General features: G+C 42.0%; 1 protein-coding gene across 2 annotated transcripts in view; it reads left to right on the top strand.

Moving 5' to 3' along the window:
- ELK3 (ETS transcription factor ELK3) overlaps window positions 1-20,642 on the top strand; it is a 42,603-nt gene that overhangs the window by 5,456 nt on the left and 16,505 nt on the right. The gene's annotated exons all lie outside the window — the stretch shown is intronic.

Below are 20,642 nucleotides of genomic sequence, written 5' to 3' on the forward strand. Positions count from 1 at the left end.
TGATGGGAATTATAGTCTCAAAACATCTGGAGGGCTCACCCTGCATGGGGACCACAAGGAGGACTTCATCTGTTGGTTATGGGCCAGTCAATATGGAATAAGCCATTCTTACAGATATTTGGATCCCAAGGTGTTCAGGGCTTAATACTGTACAGTGGTACCTCTACTTACAAATAACTCTACTTACAAATGTTTCTACTTACGAATGGAGCTCCGTCCGCCATCTTGGATGCGGTTTAGATAGGATTTTTTCTACTTACGAATTTTTAGATAGAGTTGCTTCTACTTACGAATTTTTTCTCCCAATGCATTCCTATGGGATTCGACTTACAATTTTTTTCGACTTACAAATGTGTGTCCGGAACACATTAAATTCGTAAGTAGAGGTACCACTGTACCTTGAATTGGGCCCGGAAAATAATTCGCAACCAGCATAGCTGTTTTTAAAAGAGGGTAATATTATTGTGACCTGTTGCTTGTAGGTACCGCATTAGCATGATTGCTGCATTATTTTATACTAGTTGTAATTTCCGGAACATCTTCAATGGTAGACCCATGTGAAATGCATTATAGTAGTCCAGTAGAAATCCAGCTGCTTCTTGTAGCATTGGAAAATTTGCCTGGCATTGCACAAGCGCATTTTAAAGTTACCTTTGGAGGCATAAGGACTGCACCCTTTTTGAGTGATTTTTGGCTGGCTGGAATGTGTCCTTGAACTTTGATAATGTTTCTTGCTTGCTGGCATAGATGGAGGGTAGAGAGCTGTGAAGATGGGCATAGAAACCTCTGACTTTTATATCACCTGCAATGTTAGGAGTATTTTTAAGCATAAACTGCAGAATTACAATCATTTCACACAATTTGGGATTAGAATTTCCTGATTAGAATGCATGGATTTCAGGGAAACCTGAGTCCTATAACATCTCATAAATTAAATGGTTCAGGCAGCATTCTTATTTATACTTACTGGTAAGTCCCATTGATCTTTCTGTAATACATTGTAATACTAAGTAGGCATATACTGTATGATGGACCACCTTTTGTTTATTGGTATTTGTACCAACTTATAAACAAAGGAATTAACTTCAAAGATTACTGGTTTTTCCTCTGTTTTTAAATGAGAACCTGGTTTTAATTTGTTCATGATTTAGAAATATGCAGCAGGGCTTTCGAAATATTTGCTGGCCCAGGACCAAAGTATTTAGGAGAGGGCATGCCTACAGAATGGGGATGCATACAGAAACAAACCCCCCAAAACATGATGCTGTGTGTGGGTTGAAGTGACACTTTGAGACTAGGAGACAAGTGGCTTTGACAGTTGTAGCTAAAGCTGAGGGGAAATAGCTTTAGAAAAGTTTTGTATTACAAGATTGGCATGAATCAAGGTGATTCTTATATTAATTTCCTGGTTTGCTTATTTGGATATTCAGATACATGTGAATGTAAATGATGTAAATAATGTAAATGTAAATGATGTAAAGGATGTAGATGTACAGTGGTACCTCAGGTTTCAAACACTTCAGGTTACAGACTCCGCTAACCCAGAAGTAGTACCTCGGGTTAAGAACTTGTACCTCAGGATGAGAACAGAAATCGTGTGCTGGTGGCGCGGCAGCAGCGGGAGGCCCCATTAGCTAAAGTGGTACCTCAGGTTAAGAATGGACCTCTGGAACGAATTTAGTTCGTAACCAGAGGTAGCACTGTATAGCTGATGTTCGGGGAGGTGGTGATAGGGTTTGGCAGCATGCCCTCACTTATCCTTACATGTTTGCTTACACCAGAGGAGACTCGTGTCCACATAAGGCTAGAGAGATCTGGTACAAATGTAAGAACACTATGAGAATGATCTTTTGAGTAACCTTGCACTTTTGTACCGCTGCTGCCTCCTCGCCTTTCTTCTTAGCATGAAGCAGTCTCTTTCCTGGTTTGAGTTAAACCATAGTTTATCATTTTGTCTCAACTGGGGAAACTATTTTATATGCTTCCCCTGCAAAACAGGATTGAAAAGCAGAGCTGGATCCTAGTTTCTGGTTCTGATTTATAGGGCAAGCACAGCTATATCTCGCTGGCTTGAATGAGATGGCAGAGTATGCGTTGCCTGAAGCCAGGAAAGGAAAGAGTTCATCATTGCACAGGATGGTAGGAGGAAGCAGGTGTGCCTGAAGCGGCTTAAAAGCTGATTCTCATAACACCAACTGTGGTGTGGCGTTATGTCTGGACTACCCGAAACAGGTGGAGTCCTTTGCTACTAAGTAGACTATCTGCTCCTAATTATGCATCTTGAAGGCCTAATGTACATGGGATCAGGAAGTGCACAATTTATTCTGATAGATTGCCAAAATGCGAAGAAACCAGCTGCACACTTGTATGTAAAACATGGTACTTGTAGAAAAAAATAGCTTCTTAGAGAGAAAAGTATGTTGTTAAAATAATCAATGTTCTTCAATCCATGTGTGCCATGGTGTGCTGCTAGATATCTATCTTAGAAATAAGAGAGAGAAAATAATTTCTCCTTGAAACGTAAGTGATGAGACACAAGGCACTTACGTATACAGTGGTGCCTCACTAGACAGATTTAATTCGTTCCACGGGTCTTTTCTTATAACGAAAAATTCGTCTAGCGAATCCCATAGGAATGCATTGAAATTTTTTTTGACATTTTTTTGCCCATAGGAACGCATTAATTGAATTTCAATGCATTCCTATGGGAAACCGCGATTCGCTAGACGAATTTTTCATAAAACAAATTCGTTTAGTGAGGCAACCTCCACTCGAAAAATCCTTTCGTTAAGCGGAAATTTCGTTAAGCAGGGCATTCGTTAAGCGAGGCACCACTGTATACTATAACTTCATGCTCCATGATTTCCTCAAAAATTGTGCAGTCAGTTGTCCTGTAGTGTTTCATTCCCTTCTTTGCAATTCTTAAAAAAAAATAGTTTAACTTACAATGCTATTGTGGGTCCAATTCACCACTATTAAAACAAATAAGAAAGCAAAACTACCAAATGTCTAAGCTAACTGGCATCCTTTCTATCCCCAGCAGTGTGTCGAAATAGAGTGTGGTACGGATGATCTCAGGGCAGCATTCACTTATGCAAAGACTTCTGCTTGTACAACAGGGTTTGCCTCCCTATTGCCCCCTATATCCCCCCCATATTGGCTTGGGGTTGGGGTTGGAAGAATCCTAATAGCAGCGCAGAGGGGGAGCCGTGGTGTAGCTAGCCGCTCAGGTGCCTGGTGCGGGGGCGTGTCCTGCAGTCGGGGGCAGGGCGATCCACCTGTGGGGGTGGGGCAAGCCTCTCTGACACTTGGAGCCTCTCTGCCGCCTCCCCTTCGGTTATAGTGCGGCTGAGGGAGAGGCAGTAGGCAGGCGCAAGTCCCACGCTGCTGTTTCAGGCAGCGCGGAACCTGCAGGCACCTAAGCCACCACGTCACTCCTAAAAAGTTTTGTGAGCCCAATTTGTTTTTTTGAAAAAAAACACCTCATTTTGTCACACACCCCTCAGTGATGACACCCCCCTCACCCCCTTCCTCCGCCACTGAGGGGTACAGGAGTGGGCATTGTTACGGCTGGCAAACTGGAATGCTTGTGCAGATGGAACAACTGGAAGAACACAATGTTGAATTTCTGCCCTTAGAAGTTTGCCTGTATCGTAAATTCAGTTTTTATGAACTTGCACCACTTCAACAACACCAGAATAGAGTCCCCTCTGGTTTTGTACTTTTTTTTTTTGACCTATACATTTATCTTTGTACCAAAAACATCCATCACGAGAGGGACGAAGGGGTCCTTTGGACACCAGAATTAAATTTTGCTGTAGGGAATTAATTATTAATTAATTGATTGGCTTCATCTTGGTGCAGGAGCAATGCTATACAGTGATGCCCCGCAAGACGAAATTAATTTGTTCCGCGAGTCGTTTTATATTGCGAAAATTTCGTCTAGCGGTTTTCCAATTTAAACAAATCAAAGCAAAAAAAAAACGTCTTGCGAAGCATGGCCATAGAAAATTTTTTGTCTTGCGAGTCAACAAAAAGATCGCAAAACGCTTTCGTCTTGCGAGTTTTTCGTTGTGCGAGGCATTCGTCTTGCGAGGTACCACTGTAGTTGTAAAATTTGAAGCAAAGGAGCTCATCATGGCTCAATAGTTGAGGACATGTTTTGCATGCAAAATGTCCCAGGTTCAATCTCTGGCATCTCCAGTTTGTGCTGGCAGAGACCAGAGCCTGGGGCACCAGAGAGCTCCTGCCAATCTGGTTGGACGACACTGAGCTAAGTAGGGACCAACGCTCCTATGTCCCTTTCAGTATCACCTCCTTAGCCACATGCCCAAGGAGAGTCTTAACACAGGCAGCTGTACTGTTCCACTATAATATATAAATACATATACTCACACGCGGATACACCCATATACCAAAGAACAGCAGTACGTAGCCTTGATATCCATTTCTTATTTGTAATTTTCTTTTAAAAACAAAGACTCAGTTAGACTACTGGAATACTTTGGATATTTATTCTGAGCTCAGTTTCTCATCTAAGCATTTTTTTGCTTCTGTTTGTTTCTCCCATTAACATTATGGGGTCAAATGTGCCCCAATAGCTTTTGTGTGAGACTATCTTTCGGAATGTGATATACCAATACATTGCCCCCCTCCCCTGTTCAGCTGAGATCATTTAAAAAAAACAACCCGTTTATTTCCAGCCAGAACTTTAAAGGGACTCGGGGAACTCCAATCACAGATCAACACTGTTAAAAATGATGGAGGATCATTAACTGATGGAGGGGCCTGTATTCAAGAGAAACCTCTGAATCTCCCTCTTGCCGGGGGGGGGGCAATGTATACCCTCTGGGTATCAGCTGCTGTTGACAAAGAGCAATATCTATCTGCACTATGTCCTGCTTATGAGTTTTCTATAAGCTGGGCTATATGGATCTGTGGCCTGATACTTATTAGAGCAATTATTATGTTCTTAATGGTTCCAAACAAGGAACCGTTTGTTGCCCTTGCATGGTTTAGGGAGCCAGGGTTTGCTATTGGATAATATTTTAGATCCTGATTAAAAAAAATAAAATAATCTATGGCTGCTTGGAGTAATGCCATTACAGTTTAACTACTTTAAAAGTTAAAGCAAATCAAGTTAGCTTGCATTGCAGATAATGCATTTGAAGAAGGGAAATCAGCGTAGAGCAGAATTGTTAAAACCCCCCGAGATGTCCTGAAAAATCGACTGGTACGGGCCTCCATAATTCTTATATTTACATTTCCTATGCTTAATTGTGGTGTCCTTTGGGTTAATTTGTGTTGGGACTACTCCAGGATACGTTTCAACTGATTCATGTCAAAAGTAGCCTGTATATTTACACTATACACACCCTTCACTTCCGTAAATGCTGACTCATGGCTTAGCTGTAGTGGAGCGCTGAGCACTTTGCAAAGTGGTTTGTTATTTATTTTTGCTTTTGCCACGTTTAATAAGGGCACCGCTTGCATGCCAGAAAGGTATCTGTTGGCCTTGAGCTCTTCTCTGTCATTGCAAGCCACGCCCAACGATGACATGCTTGCTTGGAAACGCATACTTTCCCATGCCAACTCTTGGTTTATTCTGCTGTTTTCTGCGGTTTGCTCCTTCACTATTTTGCACAATAAACATATCGCATAGATTTGAGTGATGATGCATGTTTATTTTATTTGAAGCTCTTTTTTGCTTTAATGAATCAGCTAGTATTTTGGAGACTTTAGAGAAAGACAAGAGCATATCTGTTCTTAAGAATTTTGTTTAGTTATGTATGACTTCAGAATTAGTCATGATTTAGAGTGGAATGTCAAGATGTAGGAACAGAAAGTCAAGCTTAATAAGCATTGAAATAAAACACTAAAGCACAAACTGTTTTAAAATGTATATACAGTAGTTTGGATTGTACAGGTTCTTTCTTGAGAACAGGATTAATTTTGATGTTGGGATACACTTTCTCAAAGTATTTGTTCAAGTGCTGACACTTAAAAACTCTTCCAGCTATTGATGATACACATATTTGTATGACGGGAGACAAGGTGGGGGACATATGTAGCAGATGGATAAACTCAGGCTAGTGGAAGAGTTATCAAAAACACAAACACTTCAACCTGTTCCCATGAACACAAATTAATGGACGTAGCCTGGAAAAAGCTACACACTGACTAATAGTCAAATATGGTTCAGTTTATGTACATCCTGTACCAGCGGCACTCTCATCACTACAGAATACTGAAACGCAGCTGAACGCTAGAACAGGCAGTTGCAGGATGTCTTAGCAGGAGGAGAAACAAGGAAATGGAAGACACTCCAAGGAACTGGAAAACAAGTATGGAGCCAACATAAATCCCAATTAGGGTGCCATGTCTTCCTTCAAGCCCTTCACAGCAGGCACCAGAACTCTAAAGGACGCACATACAGTAACCTAGTTTGGAACAAACCAGTGCAATATTCATTTGGCCATAGGTCAGAGAAACCTGTAATACATAGTACAGTAACCTGCTTTGAGACATTATGGAATTGCCTTTCTAGGAATGCTTTGAAGAAACACTGGGCATGAATTTGCTGCAAATTATTTAGGCATAGCTGCCAAGTCCGGATCGTAAAGATCCGGGATCGGCAGTGCGCGCATGACCGGAAGTTGCGTGACGCGACTTCCGGTGGCGCTTCGCCCTTCTATGGGCACCAGAAAATGGCGGCGCCGGAAGTCGCTTCCACGCATGACCGAAAACACGTAAAAGCGACTTCCGGCGCCGGCGCCGCCATTTTCTGATGCCCATAGAAGGGCGAAGCGCCACCGGAAGTCGCGTCACGCAACTTCCGGTCATGCACGGAAGCGACTGCCGGCGCCGCCATTTTCTGGTGCCCATAGAAGGGCAAAGCGGCACCAGAAAAATGGCCGCCGGGAAGAAGCGAATTTAAGGGACAATGCCGGGATTTTTCGCCAAGCGGGAGACCGCCGGGAAACGGTGAGAAAAAAGGGGTTTTCCCGGCGGATACGGGATACTTGGCAGCTATGTATTTAGGTATGAGAAACCCAGAACTTACAAAGCACATCACTACTAGCATATAGTTGGTTTATTTGCGGCTATTAGACCCTGAATAATTTATTTTAAAATTTGATAACGTGCATGTGTGTTTGTTTCCTCGAGCGTGTTTATTTGAGTTTAATGTAAGCTTAGTTCTTTTGCACATAATGTATTCAGTTTTATATTGTTTTATCCCATGAGCCCCTCTGCTGAAACAGGCACAGTAAAGCTTGTTGTAAAACCAAATAAGGCTTACAAGAGGTTTCTTTTACGCACGGAATGGCGCAGGAATAGATATTTATCTGAAACCTATATTACATTTTTATAACAAAGGATCTGCCGTTTTCCTCAAACTTTGTCCCTTAGTGTTAACGCTGCATATTAATACATCTGCAAAACAGATTTCTGTTACAGTAAAGGCTTCTCTTAAATGCGATGACAGTATCGCGCTATAGAATCTGTGCATGCTTATTTATCATTAGCCTGCTCAGCACAGAGTGGTTTTACCCATGTGTGTCAAATCTGCAGTTCTTTTGCTATTGTTTTCTAGGCATGTAAGTCCTCGCTACGCACATAGACACCCATGCAGGGTGGGTGGGGAGTTCATATCCCGCCATTTCTAGTATGCTGTATGGAAATGATTTACCAGTGACTAGCAGCTGCCTCCCCCACTCCTGCGAGCGTGTTTTTGGAATTAATGTCTCTGCATGTGCACCTGTATGGGTGCTAAAGTCTATGACACCTAAGAAAACACAAAGGTTCTATTTACTGTGTTTCAGTGGATTTCTATTCCACTCTTTTATCAAGTTCTAAGGTGGCTAACAATCAAATGCAACAAAGCTTAACATAATACCAAAATATGTGGTAATCTGAAGGCCGTACTTCAGCAAAATAAGCAAACGTGTAAATATACCCTGATTTTTTTACCTTTCTCCCATACCTGTCTGATTTTACCTTTTTGAGAATCTTTCTTCAGAAAGAATTTACCATTGTGGAATAGTTAGGCTATGGTAATTTCACAGTTTATTTTAACTATCTGGAGCACCTTTCCCCAAGGAAATTTGGAAAAATTCCTTAGTAATTATTATTTCAAATTAAAACAAATGTTTTTGTTTTTTTTACAGAGGTGGTGCATAATTATAGTGGCGAAATGCTGAACAACTCAGTCAGTCCAATTAATTCTTTGCCAGAGACCTACGCAATTTAGGTTGGCAGTATGGGTGAGAGCCAACTAAGTTGTGCCTTAAGGTCATTGGTTTCAGTGGGTCTACTGTGGGTATGATTAATGTAGGATATCACTTTATACTGCTAAGTGTAGAAAACTTCAATTCTTTCTCTCAGTTCTACAGCAATATGTCTTTTGTGGGTTGCATTCCCCTATAAAGTACATAGTCAAGGAGTCGGTGTGTTTGTAGAAGCACAAATACCCAGATGAAATCTATGCAAGGAGGGGGTGCCACATCTCGATAAATGCTGGGGAATGCTGCGTAAATGAAACTACCTTTGAAATGATGGGGCAACTCCTACTTGACCAAAGCATTGTGTGTACATTAGAACCCCATAGAGCTTTGGCTCATGGTTGAGGTGCTGCGTGTTATTAGTGCAAACATGGAAAACAGGTAAGGTACCAGCAAAAGAAGCATGGCATATTAAACTGTTGGAAGATGCGGAGCTAGCAGGGATGACCACTAGAATAATAAATCAAAATGACGAAAGATATAAGGAGGACTGGATATTGTTTATTGAATATATGGAAAGTATTATAAGCAAACAATCTACCTAGCAGGATGGTAAGATTTTCAGCAGTGTAAGAAATAGCTATAGTTTATAAAAGTGGTTGCGATAGGGTGCATCAAGAAAACACAGGAGAAAGAGAAGATAAAAGGAACCATGGAAGGAGAGGATAGGAAGCCAGCTAAGTATTTTGGGGTGTTTTTGGGGTCAACTCTTTGAAATCATAAAATTGCCACTTCTTTTTTTACTTCAGAGTTCCTTCAAACAACTTTTGTTTTCAACTCTACCAAATTGTTCTAGAGCACAGCCAGGTGCTTGTACCCATTCCTACACTATTTATTAGGACTTGCATGACCTGATTGGATGACTGTTGCAGGGCTAGCCAACAGAGTGACCTCAAGGTGTTGTACTCCGACTCCTATCATCCATAGCCAGGATGGGCAATGGTCAAGGATTGTGGGAGTGTAGTCCAATGGCATCTGGAAGGCCACAACAGGTCAGCTATGCCTGCTGTAATGTTCAAATGGGTGCTGAGAAAAATGTGGACAATCACATGAAGAGAATTGTGTTACATTTGCTTTCTTTCTTTGTAACATGTTTAGATAGCAGGAAGTTCTTTATTAAATTTCTATATTGACCTTCATCTATGGATCACAAGGCTGCTTACATATCCTATAAAACATACCATATTTTCCTGCTGTGGGTAGTTAATTACCTCTTAGGCATAAACATATTAAAACTTTTTACTTGAATGCATTATCCATCCCCATTATTGCTTAGATATCTGCATACTTTTGCATTTTGTTGAACTATATGTTCAAAATCTTCCCCTTTATATTAGAGAATTTCAGCTTCTGGTATTGAACTCTGTTTAAATGTGAATTCAGCTATGGCATGACTTCATTGTATAGCTTGTATATTAAAGGAATGTCAGAAGAATTGCAAGGGGCTTGTTCTTCTTTTAACACTTCTAGAATAATTTGAGCAGAGGAGCATATGAATTTTGTACAAGCTATGCCTGGAGGTGCAGGATAAGGCTGTCTGTAACCTGAGAGCTGTTATGATGTGTAGTGCCCGAAGTGTTGAACTAAGATTGGGGAGACACAGGTTCAAATCTTCATTCAGCCATGAAGCTTACTGGATGACCTTGGGCCAGTCACTATCTCACAGCCTAGCCTACCTCACCTCACATATAGAAGGACCTTGTATGCCGCCTTGAACTCTGTGGCAGAAAGGTAGGATACAAAAGCAACAAATGAAAAAAAAATCCTATTGAGAAGACCATCAGCTGTAGAACCCCTTTGTTCTCTTGTATTCCTGTGCTCAGGAGATCTACAAGCATCAAGTCCCCCTACTCCAGAAGCAGAAGAAGTTTTGTGTCCTCTTGTATTTTGTAGTAGTAGTAGTAGGGGTTTTTGGGGGGGGGGCAGCTGGCTCTAGCAACTTGTTAGCATATTCCTAGGCCTGTAACCTATGTAAACTCAGTGTTACCTATAATGCTTCCAAGTTCAAACAAAACTTGTAGGACTCAAGGTACTGAATACTGTATTCTGAACAATTCCTTCATGACAAATACCTCATGAAGAAACTAACGGTTTCTTCTGACCTATAAAATATAAACAAAACTGTGGCCTATGCCCTTTTTCTGTCTGCAGTTGGTGTTTAATGAGAGATTAAACTTCATTTAAAAATCCGGCCAAATAGGATTAGATTCATGTCCAAACGGCCATGTACAGGTGCCCAAGTGCTTCTGTGTGCTCAGCAGGGCTCTTTGAACTTTCCCTTCTGAATACTGCACCTTGTTCTTCATTGGGCCATATTTCAGAGTGGCCTTTGTACAGGGAGCTGTGTTGGAGAGGGAGATTCAGGTGTGTGTGCTCCTGTTCATGCCTGCAAGCACTGCCCATAACATTTTCCATCATTTCTATAGGGAAACAGTGAATGTGTAACACAAACCCAAAGAAAGAAAACCTCCAAGGCTCACTTCTTTAATCGAATCAAAGATGGATTTTAGTTTTGCAGTACTAATACAGAGCTATTTGGCTTCTTGCAGTGCAATCCTGGCCATGTCTACTCAAGTTAAGTTCTGTTGAATTCAATGGGGTTTAGCCTCAGCTAAGTGGGGTGAGGACTGCAGCTTTAAAGACTAGCTAGCCCATTTGTTGTGTGAGCTTGAGTAGGCAGATGCAAAACGTCTGAAGCAGTGTTATATTAGGTTTGTTCACACGTTATGCCAAACATAGGTGCGAGCTGTCTCTATACAGGTACACCTGCTCGTGTGAAAGAGTATATACATTTGTTGATTTGTGCAGCTCGGATGTCGTGTACACAGGTACACAGACTGTACACATGTTGAACATTGTGTGTAAATCACTTTATGAGTGTACAACTCAACTATTTGTGTACACTCGTTCAATCCCAACAGAGGGCTTTGCAGTGGCAGCCAGGAATATAAAACTTAAAATGCTTTCATGGGAATTTCCCCTTTACATGCTTTAACAACCCTTGGGTTGAGCCTCCAGTGACACCAGGGATGTTATCTATACTTGAAAAGTACAGCCTACACTCTGTAATATTTCTAGCACTGATGGATAGACTTGTAAAAATGTGTTGCCCCATTTAGCACATTTACTGTCAGTGTTGCAAGCCACCTTCCTGGTGAGAAAAACAGTGGGGAGGAGATTCCAGAGGGGGTGGGGAAGATAGAAGCTTCAAAGTCTATTCGAAGTATAGATTTGTCAGTGAGGAAGGAGGGTAATAAATATTACTCGGGGAACAACTGAGCAGTCATATACAAGTAACAGTTACTGGTTTCTGTTTCATCCTGATCACATCTAAGTTTTCCATGTTTAAAAAAGGGGTAGCCATCTCAAGTTTTATGTAAGTCAGCAAAATAATTACGGTATCTCTCTGCCACATGGACATGAGAAGAATACAGCAGAGGTGCATATGGAAAGAATAAAGATACAGGCTGGCTTTGAACCTGGAACCAAATGCTGTGCCAATATGCCACAGATGCTCACCACATGAGTGGGGCAGGAAACAAGATGAGCCTGTGCGCATTTTTATTTCCATCCCATGATAGATTTTTGGAACCAGTATAGATTTACGGGTCTTTTGGTTACCCTTTGAAACAGGATGGATTTTAAAAGCCTTAATGAGGAGGAACTAGCAACATTCCCTTCCTGCTGCTGAAGGCAGTTCCTCCAGTGTAGGAAGAATAATCCGTGTGCAGGCTCAAGCTTTTATGTGTGGCTTGCATTGCTCGAGGAGACCTGGAATAGCAAGGATGCATAGAGTAAGAAAAGAAGCAAACATTCAGCATCCTATAGCAGCGTTTCTCAACCACTGTTCCACGGCACACTAGTGTGCCGCGAGACGCTGGCTGGTGTGCCGCGACGTGCGACGACGAGAAGGGTGATTTGCATTGTCACGTGCCTGGCGGCCGCCAATAACCATAACTGACCCGCCGGAGAGGAATATTGCTCCTCTTTCCCAAAGCTCAGTGCAAACGAGCCTGGCGGCCGCCAATACACACCACTAACCCGCCGGAAAGCAATATTTGGCAAGTGTTTCTTACAGTCATAATTATAATATAGGGCGGCACAGAGTTAAATTTTTTAACTTTTTAAATGGTGGTGTGCCTCGTGATTTTTTTCACGGAACAAGTGTGCCGTGGCCCAAAAAAGGTTGAGAAACACTGTCCTATAGGGTGGTATGTGGGGCAATTCTTGCCGGACTGGGTTTGCTGCACATCTCCTAAGGGATGACTCATTAAGTGTGTGATTATTTTTGTTAAATTAAGTGGTATAACATTTTTACAAATAAAAGTACTGGTGCAACAAACCTCAGTAGAGCAAAAATGAGCTGCTAGGATGCTGTAGAACCAGGACACTCACACAGACTCCACTTCCACCACCTCCCGGCCAACAGGGATCTGGTATAGTCAACATTAACAAGGCTGACCATCTAACTGAGGCGCATTGTTGGAGGTGATATTGCAACAAATATAGCTATTGAAGCTATCAAAACCTTGACTGAAACTATCTGGAGGCAGAAGAATTCAAAAGGTGGTAGGGGAGAAGAAGAAGAAAAAGGAAGAAAAACTAAAAGGAAGGGATGAGAAGATAGTAACATGGAGGGGGGGAAGCATAACATTTAGAAATACCAGTGAACAAATTTCAAGCATGCCTATGAGATTAAGGGAGAGGGGAAATGTTATAGCTAAGAGGAAAGTATGTTCAATGTTGAATAGGGCAAGTTTAAACTGGCAGAAAATATAAAAAAGAAAATTTGACAGGTACTTTAATTGTCTTTAAAAGCAGCTCTTCACATTTTGGAACATTGCAGCTTTGACTATGGAGGGCAACTCAAAAGCCATCCAGTACCTCTTTGTATATTAAATCAAAACTCAAGTTACCCCTAACATTGATGTATATGAGCAGAGCAATACAGGGGCATTTCGTACATACGTAAACTGCTTCATCTTTGACACCTGGTTCTTCTGCCCCTCTCATCTTTTAAAAGTGTTATGCAATAGGGGAACTGATGAATATTTTGAATTTCTAGGGTTTAATCCAGGGGTCAGCAGACTTTTTCAGCAGGGGGCTGGTCCACTGCCCCCCCCCACCTTGTGGGGGGTGGACTATATTCCTATGCCCCACAAATAACCCAGAGGTGCATTTTAAATAAAAGGACACATTCTACTCCTCTAAAAACACGCTGATTCCCGGACCGTCCATGGGCTGGATTTAGAAGGTGATTGGGCCAGATCCGGCCCCCGGGCCTTAGTTTGCCTAGCCATGGTTTAATCTCTGCACTAGCTTTTTAAAGACATAGCATGGGATTTATAAGATTTAAGTCTCATACCTAATCACTCATTTTTCACAGCAGTTTCCCTGAAAGGATACTGTGATGCATACATACATACATGATTGATGGGCTCTAAAGTGCTACAGGCAATGCATTTAACTTCTGCCTAGAGGAATTCAGTTCAGCTTGAAAGTTTACTGTCTTGCTTAATCAGTTGCTCCAACGAAAGACAATATTCCAAATAGCTCTGGAACCTTTCTGTGTTGTTGCTGGTTTTTTGAAGCCATCTTAGAAAACAACAGGAGTTGTAAAAAATTCTTTAATGTTTCCACTGGGTGGTGCTGCAGGAATTCCTACCTTTTAACTAATATCTGGCTTTCCCAGAAAGAAGCCTCTGAAATATAATAGGAGGAAGTCCTGATTTAGATTATACAGTGTCATCATATTGGGGCGGGGGGGGGGGCATGAGGATGCACTGACTGGGAAATGATGCAGTTCTGGGTATAGAAAACAGGATCATCAAATATTGTGTCAGTTACCAAAAGAGAAAGAGAGAGGGAAATTTGCTAAAACTCAGTGAAATCTTTCCTAAAACCCGCAAGAGAATTACTGGTTTAGATGAAAATCTGCATTAATAATAGAGAGATGTATCTGCTTAGGACTCATTTTATTTTGTTATAAACCAGTTTTTAATGTTATATTTTAAATTGTTGTGGGTAGTAAAATCAAAATATAGTAGTTATATACTGCACACGTTACACATTTCCTTGCAAGTCCAACTTTTAAGAACAGTTGAATTATACAGCGTGTCCCCTCCTCTTGTATTTTGTAAAGCACCCTGAACATTGATAGTGAGATGAAGATGACAATTTGAGCCATCACCCAGCAAAAATCAGTATCCAATAAAGAATAAATACCCTGTGACCTACGATGCTTACATGAAAACTCCCATCGGATCCACAGACTGCAGTGGAGTTACATGGGAAATGCCCCCGTCCCCAAATCAAAATGGTAGCTATTCATTTGTAGTCAGCCATTCAGTGTGAAAATAAATGGTCCCTCTATTTGCTTTCCTTTAGGGATCTCATTACTTACCTTAACTATTTATTCACTACTGGAAGGCTTTGTCTTGCAGAGGGTGTTGAAAATATCTGAGAAATTATTATCATATGCCACAGTTTCCCATTCAAAAGAAACTACTGTGCCATTAATACTCCCGCTTCCATACTATCAAAGGAAAATCTGTATTTTGGATAACTGTCAGGTACATGGGTTTTTTAAATATGCATGTACCCACAGCAATAGTATTTGCTGCTGTACAAGGTGAGAAAACGCCAGAACAGGAAAGATCCAGGAACCAGCATGGTCTGAGCAGTCTGCATTGTTGACTTCCTCTTGCCGCAGTAGGAAAGCCCTACCTTTTCCTGGGGATATGCTTTCCATATGCTTGTATGAGATTGTATCCAACTGGGAATATGGGCAGCTGTCTTGTGGACATGTCCTTATTGTGACATATAGATATTATGCAACTGCCACAGGATGCATCACATATATGAAGAGGTGTGTGTGTGTGTCTGTGTCTGTGGAAAACACTCCATGCATCTAATAAAATGAGATTTTGCCCATGAACACTTGCATATGCTCAATAAATCGCTTAATTTTTAAGGAATCACAAGCCTCTTTGTTAAGTTTACATAATTTTCTTTTTACAGAATAAGCATTAATCCTACTCAAGAGTAAACCCCACTGAACATATTGGACACAACTAATTTGGATCCATTAATTTACCTGGGTTTACTCTGTGTATAAATCAACACAACCCTGTATGTTATTCCCATCTGTTCCAAATTGAACATTTTCATACTAAAAACCTAGTGCAACTCTGTGAAGAAAAATGTATCCTTTTTTTCATTATTCACCCTCATGTCATTTTTCCCATTCTCCACCCCACCCCAATTTCATCTCTTAATTCATAAAATCTGTAAGCCAGATTTGTAAGATCATTTCCTCTGTGCTCGTTTGTCCAGATCAATAAATGTTAAAGGGAGTGGCAAATGCTATTGAAACATCTGCGCAGAATATATATTCAAGGAGGAAAGCAAGTGTCTGAGCCATACTTAAAACTATGTTTCTCTACTGAGATGCTTCAAGGATGAGAAATAGGAAGTGGTTGGGGAAAACCCAGCATTTCTGCCAGATGGGGAAAACTTATTTACTTAGATAAGTGATCAAACATTCAGCAAAGGACATTTGGCTGATAATTTATTTTGGGCAGGCATCCCCAAACTTGGCCTTCCAGATCTTTTGGGACTACAACTCCCATCACCCCAGCTAACAGGATCAGTGGTCAGGGATGATGGGAATTGTAGTCCCAAAACATCTGGAGGGCTGAGTTTAGGGATGCCTGATTTTGGGGATGAGGAACCTGTGGCCTTCCGGATGTTCCTTCAGTAGCACCTTAAAGACCAACTAAGTTTTTATTTTGGTATGAGCTTTCATGTGCATGCACACTTCTTCAGATACACTGAAACAGAAGCAACCAGACCCTTATGTGTATACAGAGGGTGGGGTGTGGGGATGATGGGAATGGGTGATGGGCTGATAGGAGTGGTAAACCTGTTGATGACTGTTAACAACTGTTAATGACTGCAATTGGTCTTGTGGGGGGGAGCAAGGGCTGAGGTGCTAAGGAAAGCTTGATCATGTATAATGAGATAAGAAACCTATGTCTTTGTTCATTCCAGGTGGCTCAATGGTTTTAAGCTTGCTAATGAGTTGCAATTCAGCAACTTCTCTTTCCAGTCTGTTTCTGAATTTTTTCTGTAATAAAACAGCTGCTTTGAGATTTTGTATAGAATGTCCTGGGAGATTGAAGTGTTCTCCTACTGGTTTCTCTGTCTTGTGGTTCCTGATGTCAGATTTATGTCCATTTATCCTTTGGCGTAGGGGTGAGCTTTTTCTAAGCTTGGCTTTTAAGTCTTGGAAACACCCTAGTACATGATGTTTTTGCATATTGATGCTAAAATAAAGGGGGAAGACATGCTCCATTCAGTTACACATTTGTAAGCTTATTGGCATTAGGGCATCAGGCTCCATGCAAAATTTGAGTTTTGTTTGATTAGTTTGAAGGTAGTAAAATTGTCTGTTTTCCCCCTTATGTAGCCCAAATGAGAATGACAAACTCGGTAGAAGCTGGATTGGCATTTAAGGTGTTAAAAGAAACCTGCGGTGCTTTAGCAAAATAAAGCCAGAGCTGAGATTACAAACAAGGACAGATGTAGAAGGCCAGGTTTCCTCTGGTCGTTTTCCCCCTGTTTCCTGCCTGCAGCCTGCAGAAAAAGAGGAAGCAAAGTGCTAAGGAAGCTAACAATGCCCCACGTCATTCAGCTGGGGGGGGTAGGTGGGGGAAGTTCTGCTAGACACAGTCGAGATCTAGCAGCGATAAATGGATATTCACACACTAATACCCGAGGGCTTTTTAGAGCGCTTGGAAGAGGGAAAAAAGAGTGAAAAGTTGTGTCCTTGGAGAGATGTGCACATACAGACACTCATGCACACAGACAGACATTAGACGTGCACTAGGTAGCTGGAGAAGTCATATTTCCTTTTGCAGATGTGCATGTAATAATGGCTCATTGCATCAAAGTTAATTTACCTGCCCTGGGCAGATCATGGTGGGAGGAGAGTGTCTCCTGCCTCCCCCTTGGAAAAGTTTTGGCTGGGAGCATGCTGGGCATGTCTCTTCCTCACATGGCTAGGATGGGGAAAGCTCCCTCACCCAAGGTATTTAGCTCTGGGACCTCTCCTTGGGAAAAGGAATTCCTCAGCCCAGGTCTGTGGCGGCTGGAGGGAGAGATGCTACAGAGGCACATCTACAGCAAGCCTATTCCAGAGAAACTAAGTTGAGAAACTGCAGAATTGAGCTTTGCCCTGAGAATCACTGTAGTAAATCAGTGAAAGTAGGTCTAATATAAGCTGGGCCAGCCCAAAGGCCACCACCCTTCGTGGGAAACCTTTGGGGGACAATGTGCTAGTAGTATGCAGGACCAAATATCTCCCCCACCCCACCCCATGTGAAATCAGGGTAAGCAATGAAACATTCTAGCCACAAGTGTGAACAAATCTGCATAAGCTTAATGAATCCTCTCACATACCTGGTGTATGTTAGCACCTCTAATTTGGCCATTTATTGCCCCTTGAGAGCGGATGGATTCAGTCCAGGAGACATGTTCCACTTTAATTTTTAAAAATGCAAACCCCGGTTTGCATTTCCTGATATATCCAAGTTCAGCCCTTGCTGGAAGCAAAAGTTGCCCATTAAATCGTGTGATCTAATTGGTTAAGGTGCCTGTGTGGCAGGAGGTCTAATCGCCATGACTCATAGCAGCTCATACATGTGCCCTTTTATATTTAACATCACCTGTGCCGGGGAGGACTTTGGTCTTTAAAATTTGCAACCTGTGCAAGGCCAAAATCCCCCCCCCTCTTTACCTTCTGTTCTGCTCAATTCACCATGTCATAGTTGTGGCATCCCCAGGCTTGGTGGCCAGTGCAGTGGAACTGGTCACACTGCCCTAAATCTGTCTACCTCTGCCCATCCTGGACATTAACAAGATCACTTTGCAAATGTAGGGACTTAACCCACTGTTCAAGTCTTTTCCTTATAACTAGAGTCCCAAGTTCTTCAACTTTTGGGACATTTCCAAAAGGCAGCTCCATGCTTCTCCTTTTAAGATGCTCCGACTCCATCAATCATGATGGGAGCACACGCCCCTCTTCTCCAGCCTTGGTTTAGCACCCCCTCTTTACCCTTCAACCCCCGCCCTTGCTTTCAAACCTGTGTTTGTTTGTTTGTTTTTTGTGGACTAAGAACTATTCCTAACAGGGCACACTGGCCGGTGTCCTTTTACAACAGTTAGGTTCATTTAGTCTCTCTTCAGTTCTGCTGGGTTTAAAACCTGCTCCAGAACTCCATATTAGGCATATTTACCTCTCTCCATATGTAATGTTGGAACTGTTTAAATGTCCTACCCAAGCAGTTTGGAATTGATGGCCCAGGCATCCCCAAACTTCGGCCCTCCAGATGTTTTGGACTACAATTCCCATCATCCCTGACCACTGGTCCTGTTAGCTAGGGATCATGGGAGCTGTAGGCCAAAACATCAGGAGGGCCGCAGTTTGGGGATGCCTGGGATAGCCTGTGTAATGTATAACAACCAATAATTTCATTTTAAAAAATATACTCCTTAACCAATGCTTCAAGCCACAAAGCTATGTTTGCTCTGTCATCTATTCCATGTCAAGAAATAGTCTAACCATATCAAATCGAGTGATTGTTGCTAATTCACCCGAGCAAATTGGGTAATGCTGGTATTTATTGGCTATTGCTAAACTCCCATTAAATAAGCAAGGGAAGCGTTGGATGTTTTTGAAAAAGTAATTGTGTCCATTGCAGTAAAACCTGGTGTGCACTAATCTCCAATAAAGGTCCCCAAATGACACATGATATGGGTTTACATGCGCATCAGTATAAACATGCAAGCAAATCTAGGAGCAAGCCTCAGCCAGGATCTGTGGGGCGAGGTGCCACAGAGGCCTATATGGCTGTGGGTCATGCCTGGGAAATGCAGCCTGGAACCTGCCCCCCCCCTCTCCAGGGAGGTTTGCTGGTGCCCATCTATTTCACAGACTTTTCAGGTACGATGTTCTGACAAATGGACCTTGCATTTTCTTTTCAATTTCATTTATTCATCCCTCCCTCCCTTGCATTTATAACCTGCCTTGCTTCCAGGATGATGCCCATACATGCTATTTCCAGAGGGTCACCCATCCAGTTACGGACAAGACCCAGACTTTCTTACCTTCACCCAGGTGGTGGCCTCATGTACCATCAGGCTATATCCTAGGACTTCTAAAAGTGTGTGTTGTTTTCTGCTGTGTTACAGCCAATTATTGTATCATTGGTTTATTTGATAACAGGATTTTAAGCCATTCTGTAGAACCTTCATGATTGAAGAATAGAACAGAATGATACGGAATCAGAATACAGTAAATATCTGGATAGCCTACCATCACAAGGGAATCAGTTTTCCTTGTTTACGTGCAGTTTAGGAGGACTGCAGAAATCTCTGCAGAGCAGCTTTAAAGTGGCACATTTTCAGGTGCTGTGTGCAGGGAGTGGTGAATCATTTCATGATATTCAGGCAAGCTCGTAGCTACTGTAAGAGGTTGAGCAGGGAGAAGCAATTTATATGCTGTCCCCTTAATATAACAGATTAGAAGTATAAACCATTAAGCATGAAACAATAATATTAGCTACAAGTGGATCCAGCAACAAAACGTTGCAGTAAGAAATGTTCCTGCTCAACTGCTCTGGCCCTCCTCCACAATATTTCAGACCGATTTCCAATTTGGCATTTGTATTTTGGGAGTTTCCCCATGGTGGGCTGAAATTAAAAAGCTTGATAAAAACCTGAAAAGGGTAGCAATTCTGTAATGATGGCTTCCTGGTTCATGGCAGTTGTAGTTGGTCATTATATCTGAACTGGTCAGACTCTAGTTACTGCTTCCTTTTGCTTCCAAGCCAGAGAGGCATTGTGTGAGTCCCCATCTTCCCCCTCACCCAGATGTATTCCAGAGTGTTGTGAGGACCTCAGAGCAGGTTTGGGGCATGTGGGTGGAGAATTCAGTTGAGTGAGCAGAAGTCATTCTATTTGTGAAATGACTTCTTTGGATGCTGCTTCACAACTGGAAAGCCAGTTTGAAGCACCTATTCCAATTCTTGTTTGGAGAAAACAATGGGTTAAAGCAGGGATGGGAGAGATCTGGCGCCCTACAGGATGGAAGCCACAGATCCCCCCTCATTGTGACAAGGCCATTTTATTTTTATGTATTCCTTACCAAAATCTATGGCTGCGCACCCACTAACTACTGTAGTTTGTAGCACGAAAAGGTTGTGTTTTCCCCCTCAAACCAGAATTGTTTGTGCACATCCTCAATATGCAGCTTTGCATCTAGATTGATTCCAGATACAAGGGTGGGTGGGGTTACTT

The sequence above is a fragment of the Zootoca vivipara genome, chromosome 9 (genome assembly GCF_965207765.1).
Source record: "Zootoca vivipara chromosome 9, rZooViv2.hap1.1, whole genome shotgun sequence".
NCBI lineage: Eukaryota > Metazoa > Chordata > Lepidosauria > Squamata > Lacertidae > Zootoca > Zootoca vivipara.